We start from the raw sequence: 25493 nt of genomic DNA on the forward strand, positions 1-25493 counted from the left end.
CCCCCCCTGCCCACCCCCAGACCACTGTTTGCACCCAATCACCGCCCTAATCACCCATCAATCACTCCCTGTCACTATCTGTCAACGCTATTTTTTTTTAGTCCTTAAACTGCCCCCTGGGGACTCCTGATCACCCCCCACCCCTCAGATTCTCCCCAGCCCCCCCCAGCCCCCCCCCTGTTTACTGTATGCATCTATCCCCCCCTGATCACCTGTCAATTACCTGTCAATCACCCATCAATCACCCCCTGTCACTGCCATCCATCAATCAGCCCCTAACCTGCCCCTTGCGGGCAATCTGATCACCCACCCACACCATTAGATCGCCTGCAGACCCGACGTCAGATCACCTCCCAAGTGCAGTGTTTACATCTGTTCTCTCCTCTAAACACCCACTAATTACCCATCAATCACCCTCTATCACCACCTGTCACTGTTACCCATCAGATTAGACCCTAATCTGCCCCTTGTGGGCACCCAATCACCCGCCCACACGCTCAGATTGCCCTCAGACCCCCCCCTTATCAATTCGCCAGTGCATTATTTACATCTGTTCTTCCCTGTAATAACCCACTGATCACCTGTCAATCACCCCCTGTCACTGCCACCCATCAATCACCCCCTGTCACTGCCACCCATCAATCAGCCCCTAACCTGCCCCTTGCGGGCAATCTGATCACCCACCCACACCATTAGATCGCCTGCAGACCCGACGTCAGATCACCTCCCAAGTGCACTGTTTACATCTGTTCTCTCCTTTAAACACCCACTAATTACCCATCAATCACCCCCTGTCACTGCTACCCATCAGATTAGACCCCTATCTGCCCCTAGGGCACCCAATCACCCACCCACACCCTCAGAACGCCCTCAGACCCCAGCCCTGATCACCTCGCCAGTGCATTGCTTGCATCTATTCCCCCCACTAATCACACCTTGAGACACCCATCAATCACCTCCTGTCACCACCTGTCACCCCCTAGCACACCTACCCATCAAATCAGGCCCTAATTTGCCCCGTGTGGGTTCCTGATCACTCAGCCAAACCCACAGATCCCCCTCAGACCCCCTTCCGATCACCTCCCCAGTGCATTGATTGCATCTATTTTTCCCTCTAACCACCCCCTGAGACACCCATCAATCACCTCCTGTCATCCCCATAGCACTCCTATCCATCAGATCAGGCCCAATACAACCTGTCATGTAAGAGGCCACCCTGCTTATGACCGGTTCCACAAAATTCGCCCCCTCATAGACCACCTGCCATCAAAATTTGCAGATGCTTATACCCTTGAACAGTCATTTTGAGACATTTGGTTTCCAGACTACTCACGGTTTTGGGCCCGTAAAATGCCAGGGCAGTATAGGAACTCCACAAGTGACCCCTTTTTAGAAAAAAGACTCCCCAAGGTATTCTGTTAGGTGTATGAAGCATTCATAGAAGATTTTATTTTTTTGTCAAAAGTTAGCGGAAATTGATTTTTATTGTTTTATCACAAAGTTTCATTTTTCACTAACTTGTAACAAAAAAAAAGATCTTCTATGAACTCACCATACACCTAACGGAATAACTTGGGGTGTATTCTTTCTAAAATGGGGTCACTTGTGGCGTTTCTATACTGCCCTGGCATTTTAGGGGCCCTAAACCGTGAGGAGTAGTCTAGAAAACAAATGCCTCAAAAATGACCTGTTAATAGGACGTTGGGCCCCTTAGCGCACCTAGGCTGCAAAAAAGTGTCACACATGTGGTATCACCGTATTCAGAAGAAGTAGTATAATGTGATTTGGGGTGTATTTTTACACATACCCATGCTGGGTGGGAGAAAGCTCTCCGTAAATGGACAATTGTGTGTAAAAAAAATAAAAAAATTGTCATTTACAGAGATATTTCTCCCACCCATCATGGGTATGTGTACAAATGCACCCCAAAACACATTATACTACTTCTCTTGAATACAGCGGTACCACATGTGTGGCACTTTTTTGCACCCTAACTGCGCTAAGGGGCCCAAAGTCCAATGAGTACCTTTAGGATTTCACAGGCCATTTTGCGACATTTGGTTCCAAGACTACTCCTCACGGTTTAGGGCCCCTAAAATGCCAGGGCAGTATAGGAACCCCACAAATGACCCCATTTTAAAAAGAAGACACCCCAAGGTATTCTGTTAGGAGTATGGTGAGTTCATAGAAGATTTTATTTTTTGTCACAAGTTAGCGGAAAATGACACTTTGTGAAAAAAAACAATTAAAATCAATTTCCGCTTACTTGTGATAAAAAATAAAATCTTCTATGAACTCACCATACTCCTAACGGAATACCTTGGGGTGTCTTCTTTCTAAAATGGGGTCATTTCCTATACTGCCCTGGCATTTTAGGGGCCCTAAACCGTGAGGAGTAGTCTTGAAACCAAATGTCGCAAAATGACCTGTGAAATCCTAAAGGTACTCATTGGACTTTGGGCCCCTTAGCACAGTTAGGGTGCAAAAAAGTGCCACACATGTGGTATCGCCGTACTCGGGAGAAGTAGTACAATGTGTTTTGGGGTGTATTTTTACACATACCCATGCTGAGTGGGAGAAATATCTCTGTAAATGGACAATTGTGTGTACACAAAATAAAAAAATTGTCATTTACAGAGATATTTCTCCCACCCAGCTTGGATTGATCCAATATACAAGCATAATAATATAACTCCAGGTCTGGGAATCCTAGACCTCCTTGTTTCTTAGGAACGTATAATATTTCTCTTCTGATTCGGGATTTTTTACCAGCCCAAATAAATTTACCTATCATTCCATTTAGATTTGTAAAAAATGATTTTTTGAGAGGGATAATGACTGATCGAAACATGTATAACATTTTTGGTAATGTCACCATTTTAAAAACATTCATTTTCCCTGCCCAGAATAGTTCAAATTTCCCAAGATAATCTAATTCAGTTTTAAGTTCTCGTAACAGGGGAATATAATTAGTATCATTTAGTTTAGAAGAGGCGTGTGGAATTTATATACCTAGGTAGGGAACACTATTTTTTGCCCATGAGAAAGGATATAATGATGATATCTGGTCCTTCAGTGTGTCTGATACATTGATACCCAACATCAAGGACTTACTGGTATTAATTTTGTAATATGAAACTCTGGAGAAGTTATCTAACATCATAGTAATGTGGGGTAGTGAACCAATAGGATCCATAGTCATTATAATCACATCATTGGTGAAAAGGCCAATGTTATGGGCCTGATCACCAATTTGAACTCCTGCTATTCCAACATTAGTCCGAATGGACTCGGCAAGGGTTTCCATCAGAAGTGTAAATATTAGAGGGGATAGCAGACACCCTTGCCGAGTACCATTAGAAAGTGAGAATGAGTCGGAGAAGTAACCCGAAGCATTAATTCTAGCTGAAGGTATAGTATAAAGTGCCATAATACCTTTTAATACGGTTCCTTGAAACCCACATTTTTGCAGAGTATGGTTCAAAAATGACCAGTGGACATCCAAAGTAAGAAAAAGAGAAGGAGCTCGACCGACCTCCAAATAATGTAGAATAGAAAGCAATCTCCTAGTACCATCCATGGACAAATGACCTTTGGTAAAACCTACCTGATCATTATATATTAGAGTAGGCAAAATATGCGATAGTCTCCTAGCTAACACCTTTGCATACAGTTTAGTGTAGTGTAGATTTTATACATACCTGGGGCTTCCTCCAGCCCCAAATGCTCCGATCGCTCCCACGTCGCCATCCTCCTCTGCCCGCAGCTATGAGAACCAGGTCCCCGCTGTTTCGTCAGTCGGAGCCAGTCTAAGCGTAAGGGAAGTGCGCTGTTTGTGTATCTCTTCAGCAGCTGCTGGAGAGATACGTAGAGGGCGCACCTCTCCTGCGTAGCTGGCTCCGATGACGTCAGTGACGGGACACGGTTCTCATAGATGCAGACAGCGGAGGATGGCGGCGTGGGATCGATCAGAGCGTATGGGGCTGGAGGAAGCCCCAGATATTTATAACATCTTTTTCATTTTCCCATCTCAGGTTCATCTCTGGTTCCCTTTAACAGAGAAATGGGTCAGAAACTAGCAGGGTTACTAGTATCTTTGCCTGGTTTGGGCAGTACCGTTATGGCAGCTTCTAAATACTCTTTTGAAATTTGTCCTGTTGTCATAAACGTATTAAATACATGTGCAATATGGGGAGATAATATATTAGCATAGATTTCAAAATAATGATTAACAAAACCGTCCGGGCCTGGAGCCTTATTACTCTTTAGAGAGTTAATAGCATTCAAGATTTCTGAAGGAGTAATAGCAGAATTTAAGCGTTGTAACCAGGGTTGCTCAGCAGGACCCCGAATGCGAAGTTTCCCCGAAAATTCGGGTGTTTTTTTGGGTTTGCCGCATGCGAACCCGAATGCTGTAAACCGAGCCGAACCCGAATACGAAGCCTGCCGAATGTGCGCACACGAATTCGGCCGGATGGAGCTGTGGGTTCGGGTTCGGCTTCGGGATTCGGGGATGACGTGATTGAGCCAATCAGAAGTCCTCCTGCCGAGGACCTGGCAACCCTAGCAACCAATCAGAGGAGGGGAGCCTGGCCCTCCCCTCCTCTATATAAGGCGGCGGCCATGTTGCGGAGCCACGCACTTGTGTGACTGCTGCTGGTACTGAGAGATTCTCCTGTGCTGTGCTGTGCTGTGTCTGAGCAAGTGCTTTTCACTGCTAAACCTAGCGTTTTGCTTCCTAAACACCTCCTAAGCACATTTATTGTTGTCTTATATAGTTAGCTAGTATTTTGATTGTTTTTAGTCAGCTAGTGTATAGTGTATACTGTGCTAGGCTAGTGTTAGTCTGTGTGCAGGCTAGGCCTGCTAGCCTAGGTAGCCTTAGCCTACTACTAGCTTAGGTAGGTTAGGGATTCTAGTTAGTTGTGTACTATAGTAGTACTAGTTTAGTTAATTATTACTGCTGTAGTCTGTTACTTTATTAGTTTCAGTTCTGTGTTAGTTAGTTACTGACTGTGACAGGCCACCACCAGCATCCGTTGTGAGTGACCTGACCTGTGACTGTCTGTCACCTGCCCGAGCCTATTGACTGATTGCGTCTGACCGTGTGTGACCGATTGTTGTAATTGTCACCGACTGTCTGCTGCACGACTTACTTGTAGCGTAGTACACTAGGTGTTACTTAGTTACCTGCGTGCGTGCTACTACTAGTGTCTACTATTATACTACTAGTCTACTAGTACCCGTTCACTTATTTTTTTTTTTTCACTTTTACTGTGTGATTTTATTATCATCTGTAGTGTGTGTAATAAATAAGAGTTACAACACATACAGGCCACCACCAGCATCCGTTGTGAGTGACCTGTGACTGTCTGTCGCCTGCCCGAGCCTATTGAATGATTGCATCTGACCGTGTGTGACCGTTTGTAATTGTCACCGACTGTCTGCCGCACGACTTACTTGTAGCGTAGTATGCTAGGTGTTTCTTAGTTACCTGTGTGCATGCTACTACTAGTGTCTACTACTATACTACTAGTCTACTAGTACCCATTCACTTATTTTTTTTTTCACTTTTACTGTGTGATTTTATTATCATCTGTAGTGTGTGTAATAAATAAGAGTTACAACACATACAGGCCACCACCAGCATCCGTTGTGAGTGACCTGTGACTGTCTGTCGCCTGCCCGAGCCTATTGAATGATTGCATCTGACCGTGTGTGACCGTTTGTAATTGTCACCGACTGTCTGCCGCACGACTTACTTGTAGCGTAGTATGCTAGGTGTTTCTTAGTTACCTGTGTGCATGCTACTACTAGTGTCTACTACTATACTACTAGTCTACTAGTACCCGTTCACTTATTTTTTTTTTCACTTTTACTGTGTGATTTTATTATCATCTGTAGTGTGTGTAATAAATAAGAGTTACAACACATACAGGCCACCACCAGCATCCGTTGTGAGTGACTTGTGACTGTCTGTCGCCTGCCCGAGCCTATTGATTGATTACGTCTGACCGTGTGTGACCGTTTGTAATTGTCACAGACTGTCTGCCGCACGACTTACTTGTAGCGTAGTATGCTAGGTGTTTCTTAGTTACCTGCGTGCGTGCTACTACTAGTGTCTACTACTATACTACTAGTCTACTAGTACCCGTTCACTTATTTTTTTTTTCACTTTTACTGTGTGATTTTATTATCATCTGTAGTGTGTGTAATAAATAAGAGTTACAACACATACAGGCCGCCCACCACCAGCATCCGTTGTGAGTGACCTGTGACTGTCTGTCGCCTGCCCGAGCCTATTGATTGATTGCGTCTGACCTTGTTGTAATTGTCACCGACTGTCTGCCGCACGACTTACTTGTAGCGTAGTACGCTAGGTGTTTCTTAGTTACCTGCGTGCGTACTACTACTGCCTACTACTACTACTAGTCACCACCAAGTCACCACCAACACAGACTTTATTAAAGTTTACACCCTTTCCTTACCTCTTCTACTTATTTTTTTTTACTGTATTTGTATAGCGCACAATGACTGGCAGAGGTAGAGGTAGAGGGCGAGGCACCGCCAGGAGAGGCAGCGCCATTGCAGGAGCCACTGCCAGCAGCAGCAGCAGGTCTGGGACTGGTCCGCCGCCAGCCACTGACCGCAGTGAGGAGGAAGCAGAGGCGCAACAGCAGCGTGTTGCGCCCATCTTTGAGATGGGTCGTTGCCCACGGCCCATTGGGTAGAGTCAGGTGCAGGCTGTGGTGGAAATGATGGCAGGGCAGGAAGCCACCTTTTCCAGCCAGGCCTCCAGCACCAGCGAGACCAGTGCCATCAGCACTACTGTCCGCAGCAGGCCTCCACCAGCGCTTGAGGCCATAGTCACGGTGACCCCATCGACCAGCCTGCCCTCAATGAGCACGCTCTTCTCCCCTGAGACTGTGAGCATGTACAGGGATGTTTTGGAGAAGTATGAGTTGGAGATCATGGGGCCATCCAAGGAGGAGGAGGAGTTTGAGGTGCAGAAGTTTGTTGTTGGCGCTGAGGAGGAGGGGCATGATGCAGGGGATGTTGGGGTAGAGGAGTTGGTTGAGGCGGGCTCACAGGATATGTTTGGGGTTGATGATGATGACTTGATAGATCCTCCCTATGTGCCACCAGTACCACCAGCACAGTTGGTTGAAGGCAGCTCTTCATCGGAAGAGAAGGCATCTCTGGCGCAGAGGCGCGGCAGCAGCAAGGCGGCCAGCACAGGGCGTGGAAGGCAGGAGCCACAGCCTGCTGCTTCAGTCGCTACCAACACCCACAGCAAACCTCTAACTAAAACCAAAAAGGCACAATCCTCCAAGGGCACCCAAAAACCCCAGCCCTCAAGCTCAAAGAGCAGGTTGAAGTCCCCAGTCTGGCGGTACTTCACCAAGTGCCCAGTGGACCCGACCCGTGCAATTTGCAACAGTTGCAATCTCAGTCTCAGCAAAGGTCGCAATATCCACAAATTGAGAACCTCGTGCCTGCAGACCCACTTACAGAACAGACATTTTGAGGACTTTAATGAGTTGGAGAAGCTTATGCAAAGTGGTGCAGGCAGTGGTCAGAGCCAGACAGCCACTGCACAGATTTCAGCAGCAGCAGCAGCCGACCCTACTGCCCATCCAGCAGCAGCAGCAGCCCCTCCTGCCCATCCAGCAGCAGCAGCAGCAGCAGGAGCACAGCAGCAACACACCCCCCCCCCCCCGGGCAGCCAGTCCTCAGTGGACTCATTAGCTCCCTCCACAGTGGCCTCCTCATCCTCCCGTGCAGACAAACGCCGCCAGACCCTGCTCAGCGAAGTGTAGTACGGTACACTGAGCATCTGTTATTTCGGATTTTTTCTCTTAAAGCACTGTATTTTGACCTGATGAAGCGGTTTGTGCTTTTTACCAATAAACCTACTTATTTCCCCTACTGAAGTGATCGTTCATAAGGTAGGCGATTTATATTGTATTTTATATACAACGTTATATGCAGAATTGCTGTTTATACATCAAGGGCACCTCCTACCACTTTACTTCCTGCTCAGCGAAGCATTCCCCGGTGTGACCAAGGTGCTGCCTCCCGCCCACAGGCGCATCCGGTTGCTGAACGGGTTACTTGCCCGGGCCATGTGCTCCCAGCTCCTGCCATATTCCTTTGTGCAGGAGGGGAGTGACATCAGAGAGCTGCTGCAGGTTGGGATCCCAGAATGGCAAGTCCCCATCCGCCACTATTTCTCCCGCAGGGCGATCCCAGCACTGCACCGCTCTGCCATGGAGAACGTGGGCCGCACGCTGGATCACGCTGTCAGTGCGCGGATCCACATAATCATGGATTTCTGGAGCAGCCGGTTTGGGACAGAGCGCTATCTGTCCTTTACGGCCCACTGGGTCAGCCTGGTGGAAAGCCCGAGCGAGGAAGCAGCAGGTCCATCCTCGGGCGCAGCAGCACCAGTCGCCTACTACGTGGTGCCACCGCGTGGGGTCAGGGGAGAAGCAGCAGCTCCCACCGCCAAGCGATCCCATCTCTCCAGCAGCGTGAAGGCCCGCCACTGCCAAGCGCTGCTGGAGATGAAAAGCCTGGGGAAAAACTCCTTGACGGCATCCAACGTGCTCCGGTACCTCAGGGAGCAGGAGAGGACGTGGCTGACCCCCAGAGGCCTCACTGTCGGATTGGTGGTGTCCGACAATGCCGCCAACCTGTTGTCTGCCATCAGCAGTGAAGACTTGCTCCATGTCCCTTGCTTGGCCCATGTCCTGAACCTGGTGTCCTGAACCTCCATCCCCAGGTCCATCCTTCCTGGGGATGGAGAAAAAGCTGTTAGAAGCGGCGCGGAAAATTGTGCGCACTTTCTGCCGCTCACCAGCTGCTGCAGCAAAACTGGCAGACATCCAGCAGCAGGAGGGCCTGCCATGACACCGCCTCATCATAGATGTGCCAACTCGCTGGAACTCCACCCTGGCGATGTTGGAGCGGCTGGTTGAGCAGAGGAGGGCTGTCAACCGGTACATCTATGATGCCACTGTCACCGGCACCGGCAGCAGAAGCAGCACCACACTCCAGCTCCTCACCAACGCGCAATGGGGGCAGATGCAGCAGGTCTGCTTGGGGTTGGCTCCCTTCCTGCAGGGAACCAACCTGGTGAGTGAACAACGGGCATCCCTCTGCCAGTGGGTGCCCTTTGTTTGTCTGCTAGACAGGGCACTTGGCAATTTGGTGGATTTGGGAGAGGAGGCCCTGAAGCAGCTGGAACAGCAGCCGCCTATGCAGTTCACTGCTCCGCAGGTATTTGAGTCTCTGGAGGAGGAGGAGGAGGAGTTGGAGGTGCTGGACGTTGCTGCTGGGGGGTAACATCGGAGCGCAGCAGCAGTGGTGCGAGGGTGGAGAGAGGAGGAAGAGTCTCAGGGGCAAGAGGAGGAGGAGGACGCTGACCCTGATGTCTTTGTTAGACGGTCCCACCCTGTTCCCCATGGCAGCACACATGCTGCGCTGCCTGCGCACAGACCCCAGGGTCAAGCGGATGCAAGCGAAGGAGGACGCCTGCATCAGCATGATCCTGGACCCACGGCTGAGGGGGAGGTGGGATCAATTTCTGCCTGCCAGAGACCGTGAGCAGCAAGCAAGGGAGTTGCAGGAGATCCTTGTTCGGCGACTGGAGGAAGCCTTCCCCCCGCCTTCCACTCCCCCTGTCCCTGTCCAGCAGCCAGCAGCACAGCAGCAGGTGCCTGCGGCCAGCAGCAGCGTCAGGCGCCCAGGAGACCTGCTGTCATTGACGCAGGCGTTCTACATGAAGGTACAGCAGCCGAGAGAGGAGGTGCGGGTAGCAGCCACCTTCGGTGAGAGTCACAGCCAGCGCATGATCCGGATGGTGGCCGACTACATGGAGTCCTTCAGTAGGCTTGACACCGGCAGCGAGGAGCCTGTGGACCCCATGGAGTACTGGGTGGAGCGCTTGCAGATCTGGAGGGAGCTTGCGCAGTACGCCCTGGAGGTATTGTCTTGCCCCCCTTCCAGTGTGCTGTCTGAGAGGTGCTTCAGTGCAGCCGGTGGCGTGGTCACCGAGAAGCGCTCTCGTCTGTCCACAGAGGGCGTGGACAGACTGACATTTTTGAAGATTAACCAGGCCTGGATTGAAGGCACGTTCGTTGGCACCTGTTGTCGGCGAAAGGAGGACATGAGGTGCCTGCCTGGGAATTACAATACATTGCCTGCTGCCTGCCATACGTGACGACTCCTCCTCCTCCTGCTGGCCTGCTGCATGGATTTACCTATGAATTTATTTATGTATTTATTGTATTTCTACCTGACTCCTGCTGCTGCTGGCCTGCTGCATTGATTTACCTACGAATTTATTTATGTATTTATTGTATTTCTACCTGACTCCTGCTGCTGGCCTGCTGCATTGATTTACCTATGAATTTATTTATGTATTTATTGTATTTCTACCTGTCTCCTGCTGCTGCTGGCCTGCTGCATTGATTTATTTATGAATTTATGAATTTATTTATGTATTAATTGTATTTATAAAGCGGCAACATATTACACCGTGCTCATTTTCATCCTGCTGCTGTCAGTGGTCCCACCGCCAGGGTCCACACTATGCATTGCCTGCTGCCAGTGCCACACGTCACTCCTCCTCCTGCTGCTGCTGTTGTATTTATCCTCCTGCTGTCAGTGGTCCCACCGCCATGGTCCACACTATGCATTGCCTGCTGCCAGTGCCACACGTCACTCCTCCTCCTGCTGCTGCTGTTGTATTTATCCTCCTGCTGTCAGTGGTCCCACTGCCAGGGTCCACACTATGCATTGCCTGCTGTCAGTGCCACACGTCACTCCACCTCCTCCTCCTGCTGCTGTTGTATTTATCCTGCTGCTGTCAGTGGTCCCACCGCCAGGATCCACACTATGCATTGCCTGCTGCCAGTGCCACACGTCACTCCTCCTACTGCTGCTGTATTTATCCTCCTGCTGTCAGTAGTCCCACTGCCAGGGTCAACACTATGCATTGCCTGCTGCCAGTGCCACACGTCACTCCTCCTACTGCTGCTGTATTTATCCTCCTGCTGTCAGTGGTCCCACCGCCAGGGTCCACACAATGCATTGCCTGCTGCCAGTGCCACACGTCACGTTTTTAGTTTTGTTTTTTTTAAGTACACCTATTTCAATGTGAATTCCCTTTAAAAAAAACACAAAAAAACCCCGAATTGGCGAACACGAATTTTTACCGAATTTTGAGGCATAACCCCGAACCGAATATGAATTCGAACCGAATTTCGTGGTCGAAGGCGAATTCTAATTCGAATGTCATGCGGACCTGAATTCGAATGTACCCGAACCGAATTTTGGTACATCTGAGCATGCCTGGTTGTAACTGTTCTGTGTAAAATTATGGCAGTTTAATAGATTTCAAAAAGGCTTGTATTTGAGAATCGGTGGGTTGCTGAGTATTACTATCACTCTTCAAGTTATAAAGATCAAAATAAAACTGCTGAAAAACAGTTGCGATCTCTTTCGGGTTGGTAACTCTATGGTCAGTCTTGGGATTTATTAAAAAGGGAATACCTGTCTTGTCTTGCTTTTGCTTTACTTTCCGAGCAAGCATTGAGCCAGCTTTGTTATTTTGCGAGTAAAATAAATGGTGCCCATACACGATACAATAAAAACATTTGATTTTCCAGTTTATTCGATCTAAATGATCGAATCGAATGGAAGTTGAAAATATTTTTTTTTTTCGATCAAAAAATTCGAAAGATTATCCCGTTTTTCGAGAAAAACCTGATTGGACATGCAGGAAAAATAATTTTATTCGATCTAATGGAATAAGCGAACTAAATTATCTAATCTAAAAAAAATTGAAAAATTGTACCATGTATGGCCACCATTAGATTTAGTCCGTGTCATATTAAATTCGTATTGATGAATTAATAGTTTGCAAAGATTTTGCCGAGCTTCAAATAGATCTTTTAAGTTTATAGAATAAGGATTATTTTTTTGGGACTTTTCTAGAGATGTAACTTTTTGTATTGCTTCTGATATTTTAATTTGCCTCTGTTTTTTCGTATGTGAGCCTAATTTAATTAGTACACCTCTCATAAACGCCTTATGAGCGCTCCACACCGTAAACCTGCTAGTTTCTTCATTATTATTCTCGGCAAAAAAATGTTTAATATTAGTTTTAATAGATTCTTTATTGTTCTCTGGGTATAAAAGTGATGCGTTTAACCGCCATTGTCTGAATTTGTCCGTCACTTGGCCACACTGCAAGGTTAAGGTAACTGGAGCATGGTCTGACCATGTGATGGATGCTATGCGGGCATCAGACACTATATGCAGTCGGTCATCTGATAATAAGAAAAAATTAATCCTAGTGTAAGATCGATGCACCCCAGAATAAAAAGTGTAATTCCTTTCGGAGCCATGAAGGGCTCTCCACGGATCATAAAGTCGTTCTCTGTGTAATAGTTTACCCAAGGAAGATAAGCCATTAAGATCACTTTTGGTACATTTAGAGGATGTTTCAAGTTGTGGAGTTAAAGAGACACTGAAGTGGAAAAAAATATTATGATATAATTAATTGGTTGTGTAGTAGAGCTAAGAAATAAAGCATTAGGAGCAGAGACATAAGTCTAATATTTGTTTCCAGTACAGGCAGAGTTAAGAAACTCCAGTTGTTATCTATGCAAATAGCCATTGAGCTCTGCAACTTTGAAAGTCGTGGAGAGCTCTGACTTATGATTAGGTTATCTCAGCTGTATTGTATTTTTCTTTTGCAGAAAACAGCCTTTTCTGCAAAAACTTTTAGAATGCAGAGTAATGTGTAAACTGCAAGTATTAGAGAATGTTGCAATGTTATAAAAGAAAGCTGTATAACTGAATTTTTTTTTGCTACCAATGTTTTAGTAATTACCCCTACTACACAACCAATTCATGATATCATAATTTTTTTCCCGCTTCAGTGTCTCTTTAAACAACAGTTATAATCCCCACCATAGATTACCTCACCTCTCTTCACAGAAGAAACTTTTCGAATCAATTTTTTGATAATTGAATATTGACTGTTAGGTGCATATAGATTTACCAATGTCAACAGATGGTTGTTTACAGAACATACAACTATAAGGTACCTTTCCTGATTGTCCCGGATGATATCATGAATATCTACCCATAAGTCCTTATGAAACGATATAAGAACACCACGCTTTTTTTGATAAAATTGTTGAAGATAGTGAAAGTATAACGAGGGTGTTTGCAGTAACAAGAATAAGAATCTAAGAGGTGTGTCTCTTGTGCATAAAGAATGTCAATGTGGGCTAGTTCAACTTCCTTCCATAGCATTCCTCTCTTAAATGGAGTGTTAAGATCCCTAACATTTAAAGACATACATTTAAGAGCCATCAAATAAATAAATTATGCAGATAAAGTTACCTAGGACTCGATTTGTAAAAAAAAGTCATTATACACATGTGGAACTTTGGTAGAGATAACATCAGAAGAACACAGACAGTCCCCAGGCTGATGTAAATTCCCAAGGGATATATTGTAGGGACCAGGACATATCCTTGGGAAAAACTATGCCAAGGATAATGCACCAAACACAGTTCAGCCATGGTGAAGACAAAATTATCTTCAGTAGCTCATTTCTTGTGGGTTACCCTTTGCCAAATTGCCAGTTCTGCGTCTCTAGGGATGTTATCTGCTGGGAACTTGGGTTTGGATAAGCGGTGAACCCGATCCATCGTGATTTCGATGTCTGACACGGTAGGGAGAGTCGCTTTAACTAAAGAGGAGACATACTGGAAATTGCTTCTACGATTCCCCGGAGCTTTAAATTGCTTCTCCTGTTCCTGTCTTCCACATCAGTAGCCTTTGTCTTTAGCCAAGCAATTTCTGCTGCATGATAGTCCATGGTGTCCACCACTTTATTATGCTCCTGCATCAATTCCGCTATTCTGTCTTCAGAATAGGAAACGCTGTCACCCAGAGAGCAGATGGAGCTTTGCAGGGTTTCAGAGAGAGAGTTAATCTGTGCAGAGATAGAGTTTTTAAAAAAGACTAGTATCCCTTTAAGAAATTCCTGTGTAATGCCCTGATCCGTTATTGGGAACTGATCTATGTCAGATTCTGCGGTGTTAGATAAATTTAGTCCCCGGTCTGAGTTAAGGCCTACCTCCTCCTGTTGTGTATCACCCTCCTGGAGTCTCTGCCACGATTTTGCTGGGCTGCGTGATGTCGGAGTGTTCGGAGTGGTCAAGCCTCCTCTGGGTCTTGCGGTGCTGCATCTGTAGATAGTGTATTTGGATTTTCCATGGTGCGCAGAGAGTCTGAAGAAGTCGCTCCATCTTGGATCGCGGCCCGCGGCCTCCCCACGAATAAATCAGTAAGCTTCTGTGGCCGCATTGCAGCTTTCTTTCTCTTTTATGAGATGTCTATCTCCATTTCGCTGTCCTCCGTCATTCTCCGCTTCTCTCTATCGCTGAATTCCGCTTCTAATTGCCGCTTTGGAATGGGTAACACAAGAGCTCACGGACTATGCTGCCATCAGCTCTGCCGGCAATGGAAAAAGTACCAAAAAGTAGGTGAAAAATTACTGTAAAAATCATCTTTAGTATTTGTTTGCTTGGTGGTGGTTTAAAAGGCATTTTATTTTAAGTTGTAAAAATATCACCTAGGAGAAAACGCAGGTGAAAAAGTGAATTGCATATAGCCCCAAGGGTTCTAAAATGACAATGTAGAAATAATGTCTAAGTAGCTGTGTAAACATTTTCCTACTTTTCATATTAAATATCAGAGGCAAAATCTGTAATTCGTTGTGTATAGATTTTAGCTACGTTTGGAATGGTTTATTTGTATAGGTGAATCTCTGCAGTCTGACATGCTAAGACCTGTGTAATATTGAAGCAGAGTTATATGCAATTGCTCTGGTGTCAGATTTCACATACTATTACAAATATTTATGTTGCACATAAGCTACATCTCCTCTGTTTTCTATAGACATCTCTCAGAGACAAGCAGCTGCAGTGAAAGCTTTCTCTCACACACAGGGTTAACAGATGTAGTGTTAGGGAATCCCCCCTTCTCTCATGGTTTACTCAGCCGTCGGAATCAGTTTCAGGAAAGTGTGAAAGGAATTTGGTAACAGTAAACAAACAGATTAGCAGTCAAATATATACAACAGTACTTAACAGCACTTCCCGAACAATTCCTGTCTCAACTGAAAAAAACATGTTAATTGATAAAGTTCCTTTAATTCTTAGCACAAGCCTAACACTAAACTGAGCAAATGAGCATTACAGTTCATTAGAGATGGCCCGAACAGTTTACTGGCGAGCACTATTCTGCGCAGATCAGGTATTCATGCTTGCGCACACGTGGCGCTATTCAGCCCGCCCCCATACATCATCATTGAGCTAAACTTTCACCCCTTACATCACAGTCAGCAGGCACATGGCAGCCAATCAGCCTGCACTCTCTCACGCCCCCACCCCCTATAAAAACACAGCAGTGTCGGCCATATTCAGTCTGTCTTCGGCTGGAATAGTGAGAGGAAGGGACAGAGAGAGATAGGGAAAGCGTTGGTTAGGCTTGTTTATTTTGATCCTCGCTGGCTGATTGTTGTTTAACCATTTCAGCCCGCTGGGATTTTTCACCTTATGCATCAGAGCAATTTTTACCACCCATTCATTCGCTAATAACTTTATCACTACTTAACACAATTTATTGATCTATATCTTGTTTTTTCCGCCACTAATTAGGCTTTCTTTGGGTGGTACATTTTGCTAGGAATTATTTTTTTATAAATGCATTTTAACAGGATTAATAAGAAAAAAAATGAGGAAAAAATTCATTATTTCTCAGTTTTCGTCCATTATAGCTTTAGAATAATCCATGCTACCATAATTAAAACCTATGTATTTTATTTGCCCGTTTGTCTCGGTTATGACCCCATTTAAATTTTGTCCCTATCACAATGTATGGCGCCAATATTTTATTTGGAAATAAAGGTGCATTTTTTCAATTTTGCGCCCATCACTATTTACAAACTTATCATTTAAAAAAAATGTTTGTAGTATACCCCCTTCAAATGCATATTTAAAAAGTTCAGACCCTTAGGTAACTATTTATGTTTTTTTTTGTTTTTTTTATTGTAAATTTTTTTCCATTAATTTTTATTTGGGTAATATTTTGGTGTGTTCATTTTTAAGGTTATTATACGTGTAAATTGTAATGTTAAAAATATGTAGATGTAGTTTTACTATTTGGCCACCAGATGGCCACCTTGAGTTTATTTTTTTCTCCTTGTGCTTCTTGATCACCAGAAGCACATAGTGGACGGGGAAACTTTTTTTGCAGAAGACTGAAGCCTCTAGTAAGAGCGCTTCGGTTTTTCTGCTGGGGACACGGATCGGTGATCGGGAACCATGTTCCCGTTCACTGATCCCAGGGCTACGGGGGGACAGCACGGGGGCGCGCCCGCGATCTCGCGCGGGAGCGCGCCAAAACTCGGCACCACAGCAGAGCAGCCGCCTGGACGTGTGGATCACGTCCGGGTGGCAGAAATGGTTAATCACCCCAAACAGCCCTTCTGAGGGCTACTTCATCCTTCTGCTGTTTTTTTTGTTGTGTGTGTGTGTCACTCCACACAGCCCACAGGCACCCACCATTGTGCCCAGTGCCCACTACAAGCACAATAGTGCTCCAGGGTCTCTATTATTATCACTAAATTGTGTTTGAACTGTTGCAGTATATTCTCAGTGTCTGCACTGAGCCACACCTGTGCCCACTTCTAGTGATATCTAATTGTGCACCACATAAAAGCAAAAGTAAATTTTTTCCAGTACTGTGCTCAAGGGCCTCTGGTATTATCACTAAGGGCTCTTTCACATTTGGACGTTGCGTTTTAGGGGACGTCAGGTCGCATAACGTCCCCTAACGCAACGCATGTTGATAGTATTAGGAGGACGCTACAGAGAGCCGCGTTAAGCGGCTCTTGGTGCGCCTTTTTTGTCCTACAGACTCGGAACCCTTCCGCATCACGTGGTCCCACCAGCCAATCAGCGGCCGCTCCAGGAAGTAAACACTGCAGTGCACTGAATAATAATTAGCCATATGGCTGGCCGCAATAGCGGACTCTCCCCTCCTCCTCTCCTGCACACACACAAAAAAAATTACTGAGCATGTGCAAACAGTCTAACGCGGCTAAAACCGCATATAACGCACAGCATGCTGCACTTTATTTGAACGTGTAGCGTTACACTGTAACACAACGTGGGCACTGTGAACTGCCCATTGATTTTTCATTACTGTAAGTTGGGCTGCGTTACAGGCTGCTCTAACGTGCGCCTGTAACGTCCCACTCTGAAACCAGCCTAAATTGTGTTTGAACTGTTGCAGCATATTCTCAGTGTCTGTCTGATGGCACTGAGCCAAACCTGTACCCACTTATATTGATATTGAATTGTGTGCCACATAAAAGCACAAGCACGTTTTTTCCACTACTGCTCCAGGGCCTCTGTTATTATCACTGTACTGTGTTTTAACTGTTGCGTATCTTGGTGTGTGACACTACACAACTCACTGACAACCAGAACCGTGTACACTACTGTTGCCATATTCAGTTGCAGGCACTTCCACTGAATTACTTTTCACTTGTTGCAGGCACAGTACCCCAATTTAAAAAAAATGACAGGCAGAGGCAGGCCACCCCGCAAGTGTCCTCAAGGTCCTGCTGCTGTGTTTTCCTGCAGCCCTGGAAGAATGCGCAGTGTTTAGAGGGCATTTACCCTCAACCCCCAAAATACCAAGGACTTGGTTGACTGGCTTACATAGCGCACCACATCTTCTACAGCTTCCGCATTGGAACCTCATTAATGCACCGTCCTCCTCCTGCTCTGCTTCTGGTACCCCACAACAACTTACCACCACTAGCACCACTAGCTCTAATTTATATGTCAGAGGAGTTATTCACACATGATGCATTTAGTGATACATTTGGGGTCAGCCAGCCAACACTTTAACGCTTGTTGTTGCCACCACCCGAATGCTGACATTTCAAAGCTCATCAGTGTGGCATTTTTTTTGTTTGTTTGCCTCTGATACCAGCAATGCCATCAGCAACCTCTGCCAAAAGAAACTGAGTCGTGGGAAGCCTAACACACAATTAGGAACAACTGTTTTGCGAAAGCACCTGATCGCACAACACAAACAACAATAGTATGCACACATTAATAAAAGCAGCACACAAATATAACTTTACAAATAATTTTTTTTATAAATTTGACAAACATGCTTTAACAAAAACAAAAGAAAAAAATAGGTTGTACAGTGAACCAGTGTGCTTGCTACCATCATAATGTTCTATAATTAACTTCCCATCCCATCCAAGCCTCTGGTACACGTGACATGATGCGGCATCACGCTGGTCTGTTTACTTGAGCATAACGCACTAACTTAATAAATATGTTTGTAAATTACATTTTTTTTTCTATAAAACAAATACTTTTTTTTTAAATAAATAACACCCAAGCTGGTCTCTTCAGTTGAGTGTGCATGCAGCACCCGCACACCTAAGGGACTTACAGACCTGTTGCTGCCCAATCTCGCATGACTGCATGGTCGCATAACTTAGCTTGATGGAGCTCCAAGGCCTCTGTTATCACTGTATTGTGTTTGCACTATTGCATAGCTCTGTGTCTGTGTGATACTCCACTGACTAAACACTGTCACTGAGGGGCTGGTGGGAGGAAACCTTTCGTGACCTCAGTGAGGAAGAGGAAGAGGAGCTGGCTAGTTCGGCATCCATCCTTGTTCAAATGGGGTATTTCATGCTGTCCTGCCTGTTGAGAGACCCTTGTATAAAAAGGCTCAAGGAGAACAACCTGTACTGGATGGCAACGCTACTGGACCCTCGCTATAAGCATAAAGTGGCGGAACTGTTGCGGAAGTCTCACCACTTTTAAACCCTTAGCTCCTCCTGATGTTTGTATGCCCCTCTTAGTGAGCATACTGTGATGGTCAAGCCTGGTTGAGTGGGATACTCCCACTGAACACATTAACTGATGTTTGGTTTATTTTGCATTGTTATACCCCCCCCCCCCCCAAAAAAAAAAAAAATCTAAAATAAAACATTATTTCAAGCTAAATACGTTTTGGACGAGCTCTAAAGCATGATCTCTGGGCAGAACAATAAAAACAAAAATCAAAAGTGGAGGCTATTCAAAGCAAAGTAATTGTGTGGGCGATGGGCAAAAAACAATGCCGGTTGTTCCCAACACTTAAAGAAAGAAGAGCTTATCACACAGCTGAATGGAAGGCTCATGGTGAAGGAACAGCCTGGACAGGCAAGCCAACTTGTAGGCATATTTGCAGGGTGCTGCCTCTCGGATGGTCCCAGGCCAGCTCCAGTACATGTGGCACAATTTGAAAGTCAACCTTTGTAGATGGTCAGGGCTGAGGTTTGCAGAGTTCATTACACATGTATAGTGAGTGGGAATGCCACATCCTTGCCTGACATGATGGGAGAGCAGGAAGAAATCCACCCAGTCGCAGTTGGTGACAGTGCGGTCCACGACGGTACCGGGAGCAGGAGTGACAAATTCTCTGGACGCAGAGCAGTACAGATTGGTGCTAATCATTTTCTGCACTTTAATGACAATCATTCTGCGAGGGGAATCACTTTCAAAAATACCAAAGCAGGTCTGTAACTGCAGGATCTCATAATTTTGCACTGTGCTGAGCTGGTGCTGGTCCAGGTCGGTACACCACAATCTTCTCTGGCAGCGCATGATTTACCTTTATAATTAGTATTAGTATTTCTGGAGAGCAGCCATAACGCACAGCTGTAAACCATTCATAATCTCCTGATGTCGAAGCTGAAAGACTACACAGGAGTACCAGTGGGTCGGACAAGAATTTACGCTGTCCACAAAGCCTGTCACTGAGCGGGTACTCCAATCGGCATCATGGTAGACATCCATTCCAATCACCAATAGATTTTGCAGAGGAATGTCCACTCCCCACAGCTCTCCTCCAAGCTTGCAATTTATCTGCAGCAAAATTTTCTGTGCGATGCTTCTCAGTTTTGTTGGAGTAGAGATTGTTTTTACATTCACAACTTGAGAAGGCACAGGTGTTTGTACATAGCACAACTTCTTTATGGCACCGTACAGGTCGGCTCTGGCTCCTGATATTATGATTAGGAGCAGCTGCACCCTTGCCTCCCCTTCTACTAATGACTTGGTACTTTTGCTGCCTGCTGCCAGCTTGCCACCCACTGAACACACCAATGACAAAGCGTCCATTGCGTGACTCTGCAGTGGAGTTGGTGCCACCACCACCACCACGAATGGCAGGCAGACCTGCTGCCAGCCTGACAGCTGCTGACTTAACATTTCAGAAAAAAAAAGAGTGGGGGCTGATTTGTCCCCACAGGCTCTGTTGGTTATTGCAGGCTTGCAACCCACCTTTGTGAGTATAAATTCATATTTTCTCTGTTGTGAGTCAATTTAAAAAGACATAGTGCACCATAGGCTGCTAGTCTCCTCTTGTTTTCCAGTGAATGCTTGGAGACACCAAGAAACACCGTCCTCTAGATAACTATCTTATAATTGCTGATATCCAAATTAGTTTAGTTTTCTAAAATAGCTGTCGCTAACATAAGAGTAACTTTTGCAAGTGGTTAAGCTCACCCTTAGGGATGAGATGATAGTTGCCTCATCCTGATGTCTATGGGCAGATTTTTGGACAGATGGGTAACTGCTAAAACTTGTCATTTCTGGGAAAACAGTCGATCAACAGACTAATTTTTCCCCTAATTACTAAAATATGATTGCAGCAGCAGCAGCAAATTACTGGCTTTAAAACTAGCAATACAAGAGTCGATAACGACTAATACCAGCCAGCTACCAATGACTCCACACAAAAAAGTGCTATGTCAATGTGCTATAACCTCTCTACACAATATATGTATATTTTAAATACATATTATCGTGTGTGTGTGTGTGTATGTGGGGGGGGGGGGGAGGGGATTGGCTATGGGCCAGGAGCTTCTGACGAGTTGCTACTTTGCCACTATTGAATCTGTTCTCTCTTCTTCCATCCTGGTCTGGTACCCCTTCTGCCAGCAACAGATACAAATTAGAGAGGGTCATCAGATCAGCGGAGGGGATCATTGGGAAACCCCTCCCCCACTTGACCTCCTATACAACTCCAGACTGTGCTCCAGAGCCTTGAGTATTGTCAACAATGCCTCACACCTAGGCCACCACTTCTTCAGTCAGGTCCCATCACGTCAAAGATTTTGGGCCATATCCACATGGCATAGAAACACTTTTTTTCCCTCTGCTGTCAACCTCTTGAACTCCTCTCCACACCCTCCCCCCCCTCCAGCATCCCTCCCCTCTTTTCCTCCCTTAGGATAAGTAATACATAAGAATAAATATGATTCTGATGAATTTGGCCTCTCTATTTAGCATGTGAAATGTTCTCTTTATCAAGAATAAACACGTATGCTGTCTGCTGATGTGTGATATTGTGGCTGGATAGTGTACTGGTTAAGGGCTCTGCCTTTGACATGGGAGACCAGGGTTCAAATCCTGGCTAGGTCAAGTACCTATACAGTAAGGAGTTCAAGGCAAGACTTCCTAACACTGCAGGGTGGCCTCCTGAGCGCATCCCAGTGGCTGCAGCTCTTGAGCGCTTTGAGTCCGACAGGAGAAAAGCACTATACAAAATGTTCTGATTCGGATTATATTATATTATATCCTTCTGTTGTGCAAGAATAATGTAGTCTTACCATATGAAAGGAAGGAGGAGAGCCATACAAAAAGTATTGCCATATGCTAACATGCTATATTTAGGAATTCTAATTTTTTGAAGGTAGCAAATTGAATTGAATACCACAACATTCTTAAAAAAAATGTTGTGGCATTGATATACACTTGTATTTTTTTTTAAAGGAAGTAAATTATTACTTTAAAGAGACTCTGTAACAAAATGTTGAGCCTTATTTCTTCTATCCTATATGTTCCTATAGCTGTTCTAATGTGCTCTGTCTTACTGCAGCCTTTCCTATTTGCACAGTGGCTGTGTTATCTCTGTTATATGATCTAATCTTCTCTCCTCTGTTGGCTGAGGCTGGAATGTGTGGAATGTGCTGCACTGCTTGTCTTTGGCAGAAGTTATACACACCCTCTCCAGGCCCCCTGCATACTCTGTATGACTCACACACTAAGCTACTCTCAGTGTATCAATTGCTATGTCTTTTGTTTGTAAACACTGCATAAAAATGGCAATTACAAGCCAGGATTTAAGCCAGGATTGCAGCAGGGAGAGGCAGAAACAGAACAGAGGGGCCCAGGAGAACATAATGAATAGAATGGTATGCTTTTTACTGTAAGAATTTTACAGTACAGATTCTCTTTAAGTCCCAAGTGGACAGATCACTGTGTCTGTTACATGTGAGCAAACCAGTATGGGGATCTATGACCGGTACCAAAAATTCAGTATTGCACATGCCACATGGGCCCAATCGAATGTAAGATATATTATGAAGGCAAATAATCCCAATCATGTTTTCACTTTCCTGAGAAAAATGATTAAAATGCACAAATCTTCACAAATTTAGTGTAGTTTATCGGATGGAATATTTTAGATCAGATTACTGCTTCTAGGGAGCTGTCAAGCGTACATCAAAAAAAGGGCGTTGGGAAAACAGGGCGCGTGGTGTAAACGATCAGCAGTATTATCGTTTATAAAAATATTGTGTATGAATTTCGTTTACAAATAGTGTTTTAAGAATTTATAAATCATTAACCACTTAAGGACCACAGTCTTTTCGCCCCTTAAGGACCAGAGCCTTTTCCTCCATTCAGACCACTGCAGCTTTCACGGTTTATTGCTCGCTCATACAACCTACCACCTAAATGAATTTTGGCTCCTTTTCTTGTCACTAATAAAGCTTTCTTTTGGTGCTATTTGATTGATCCTGCGATTTTTACTTTTTATTATATTCATCAAAAAAGACATGAATTTTGGCAAAAAAAAGATTTTTTTAACTTTCTGTGCTGACATTTTTCAAATAAAGTAAAATTTCTGTATACATGCAGCACGAAAAATGTGGACAAACATGTTTTTGATAAAAAAAAAACCCATTCAGTGTATATTTGTTGGATTGGGTAAAAGTTATAGCGTTTACAAACTATGGTGCCAAAAGTAAATTTTCCCATTTTCCAGCATCTCTGACTTTTCCGCCCACCTGTCATGTTTCATGAGGTGCTAAAATTCCAGGATAGTATAAATACCCCCCAAATTACCCCATTTTGGAAAGAAGACATCCCAAAGTATTCACTGAGAGGCATGGTGAGTTCATAGAAGATTGTATTTTTTGTCACAAGTTAGCGGAAAATGACACTTTGAGACAAAAAAAAAAAAAAATTCAATTTCTGCTAACTTGTGACAAAAAAAATGAAATCTGCCACGGACTCACCATAGCCCTCTCTGAATACCTTGAAGTGTCTACTTTCCAAAATGGGGTCATTTGTGGGGTGTATTTACTGTCCTGGCATTTTGGGGGGTGCTAAATTGTAAGCACCCCTGTAAAGCCTAAAGGTGCTCATTGGACGTTGGGCCCCTTAGTGCACCTAGGCTGCAAAAAGGGGTCACACATGTGGCATTGCCGTACTCAGGAGAAGTAGTATAATGTGTTTTGGGGTGTATTTTTACACATACCCATGCTGGGTGGGAGAAATATCTCTGTAAATGACAATCTTTTGATTTTTTTTACACACAATTGTCCATTTACAGAGATCTTTCTCCCACTCAGCATGGGTATGTGTACAAATACACCCCAAAACACATTATACTACTTCTCCTGAGTATGGCAATACCACATGTGTGGCACTTTTTTGCACCCTAACTGCGCTAAGGGGCCCAAAGTCCAATGAGTACCTTTAGGATTTCACGGGTCATTTTGAGAAATTTCATTTCAAGACTACTCCTCACGGTTTAGGGCCCCTAAAATGCCAGGACAGTATAGGAACCCCACAAATGACCCCATTTTAGAAAGAAGACACCCCAAGGTATTCCGTTAGGAGTACGGTGAGTTCATAGAAGATTTTATTTTTTGTCACAAGTTAGCGGAAATTGCTTTTTATTAGTTTTTTTCACAAAGTGTCATTTTCCGCTAACTTGTGACAAAAAATAAAATCTTCTATGAACTCACCGTACTCCTAACAGAATACCTTGGGGTGTCTTCTTTCTAAAATGGGGTCATTTGTGGGGTTCCTATACTGTCCTGGCATTTTAGGGGCCCTAAACCGTGAGGAGTAGTCTTGAAATAAAATTTCTCAAAATGACCTGTGAAATCCTAAAGGTACTCATTGGACTTTGGGCCTCTTAACGCAGTTAGGGTGCAAAAAAGTGCCACACATGTGGTATCGCCGTACTCAGGAGAAGTAGTATAATGTGTTTTGGGGTGTATTTTTACACATACCCATGCTGGGTGGGAGAAATATCTCTGTAAATGGACAATTGTGTGTAAAAAAAGAAAAAGATTGTCATTTACAGAGATATTTCTCCCACCCAGCATGGGTATGTGTAAAAATACACCCCAAAACACATTATACTACTTCTCCTGAGTACGGCGATACCACATGTGTGGCACTTTTTTGCACCCTAACTGCGCTAAGGGGCCCAACGTCCAATGAGTACCTTTAGGATTTCACAGGTCATTTTGAGAAATTTCATTTCAAGACTACTCCTCACAGTTTAGGGCCCCTAAAATGCCAGGACAGTATAGGAACCCCACAAATGACCCCATTTTAGAAAGAAGACACCCCAAGGTATTCCGTTAGTAGTACGGTGAGTTCATAGAAGATTTTATTTTTTGTCACAAGTTAGCGGAAAATGACACTTTGTGAAAAAATCTAATAAAAAGCAATTTCCGCTAACTTGTGACAAAAAATAAAATCTTCTATGAACTCACCGTACTCCTAACGGAATACCTTGGGGTGTCTTCTTTCTAAAATGGGGTCATTTGTGGGGTTCCTATACTGTCCTGGCATTTTAGGGGCCCTAAACCGTGAGGAGTAGTCTTGAAATGAAATTTCTCAAAATGACCTGTGAAATCCTAAAGGTACTCATTGGACGTTGGGCCCCTTAGCGCAGTTAGGGTGCAAAAAAGTGCCACACATGTGGTATCGCCGTACTCAGGAGAAGTAGTATAATGTGTTTTGGGGTGTATTTTTACACATACCCATGCTGGGTGGGAGGAATATCTCTGTAAATGACAATCTTTTGCTTTTTTTACACACAATTGTCCATTTACAGAGATATTTCTCCCACCCAGCATGGGTATGTGTAAAAATACACCCCAAAACACATTATACTACTTCTCCTGAGTACGGCGATACCACATGTGTGGCACTTTTGTGCACCCTAACTGCGCTAAGAGGCCCAAAGTCCAATGAGTACCTTTAGGATTTCACAGGTCATTTTGAGAA

The 25493-nt window shown here is 44.8% G+C and overlaps 1 protein-coding gene across 4 annotated transcripts in view; it reads left to right on the forward strand.

Moving 5' to 3' along the window:
• Nucleotides 1–25493, forward strand: part of TEX11 (testis expressed 11) — a 239213-nt gene that overhangs the window by 37227 nt on the left and 176493 nt on the right. The window lies entirely within an intron of this gene.

This window comes from Hyperolius riggenbachi, chromosome 8 (assembly GCF_040937935.1).
Source record: "Hyperolius riggenbachi isolate aHypRig1 chromosome 8, aHypRig1.pri, whole genome shotgun sequence".
In the NCBI taxonomy this organism is placed as follows: domain Eukaryota; kingdom Metazoa; phylum Chordata; class Amphibia; order Anura; family Hyperoliidae; genus Hyperolius; species Hyperolius riggenbachi.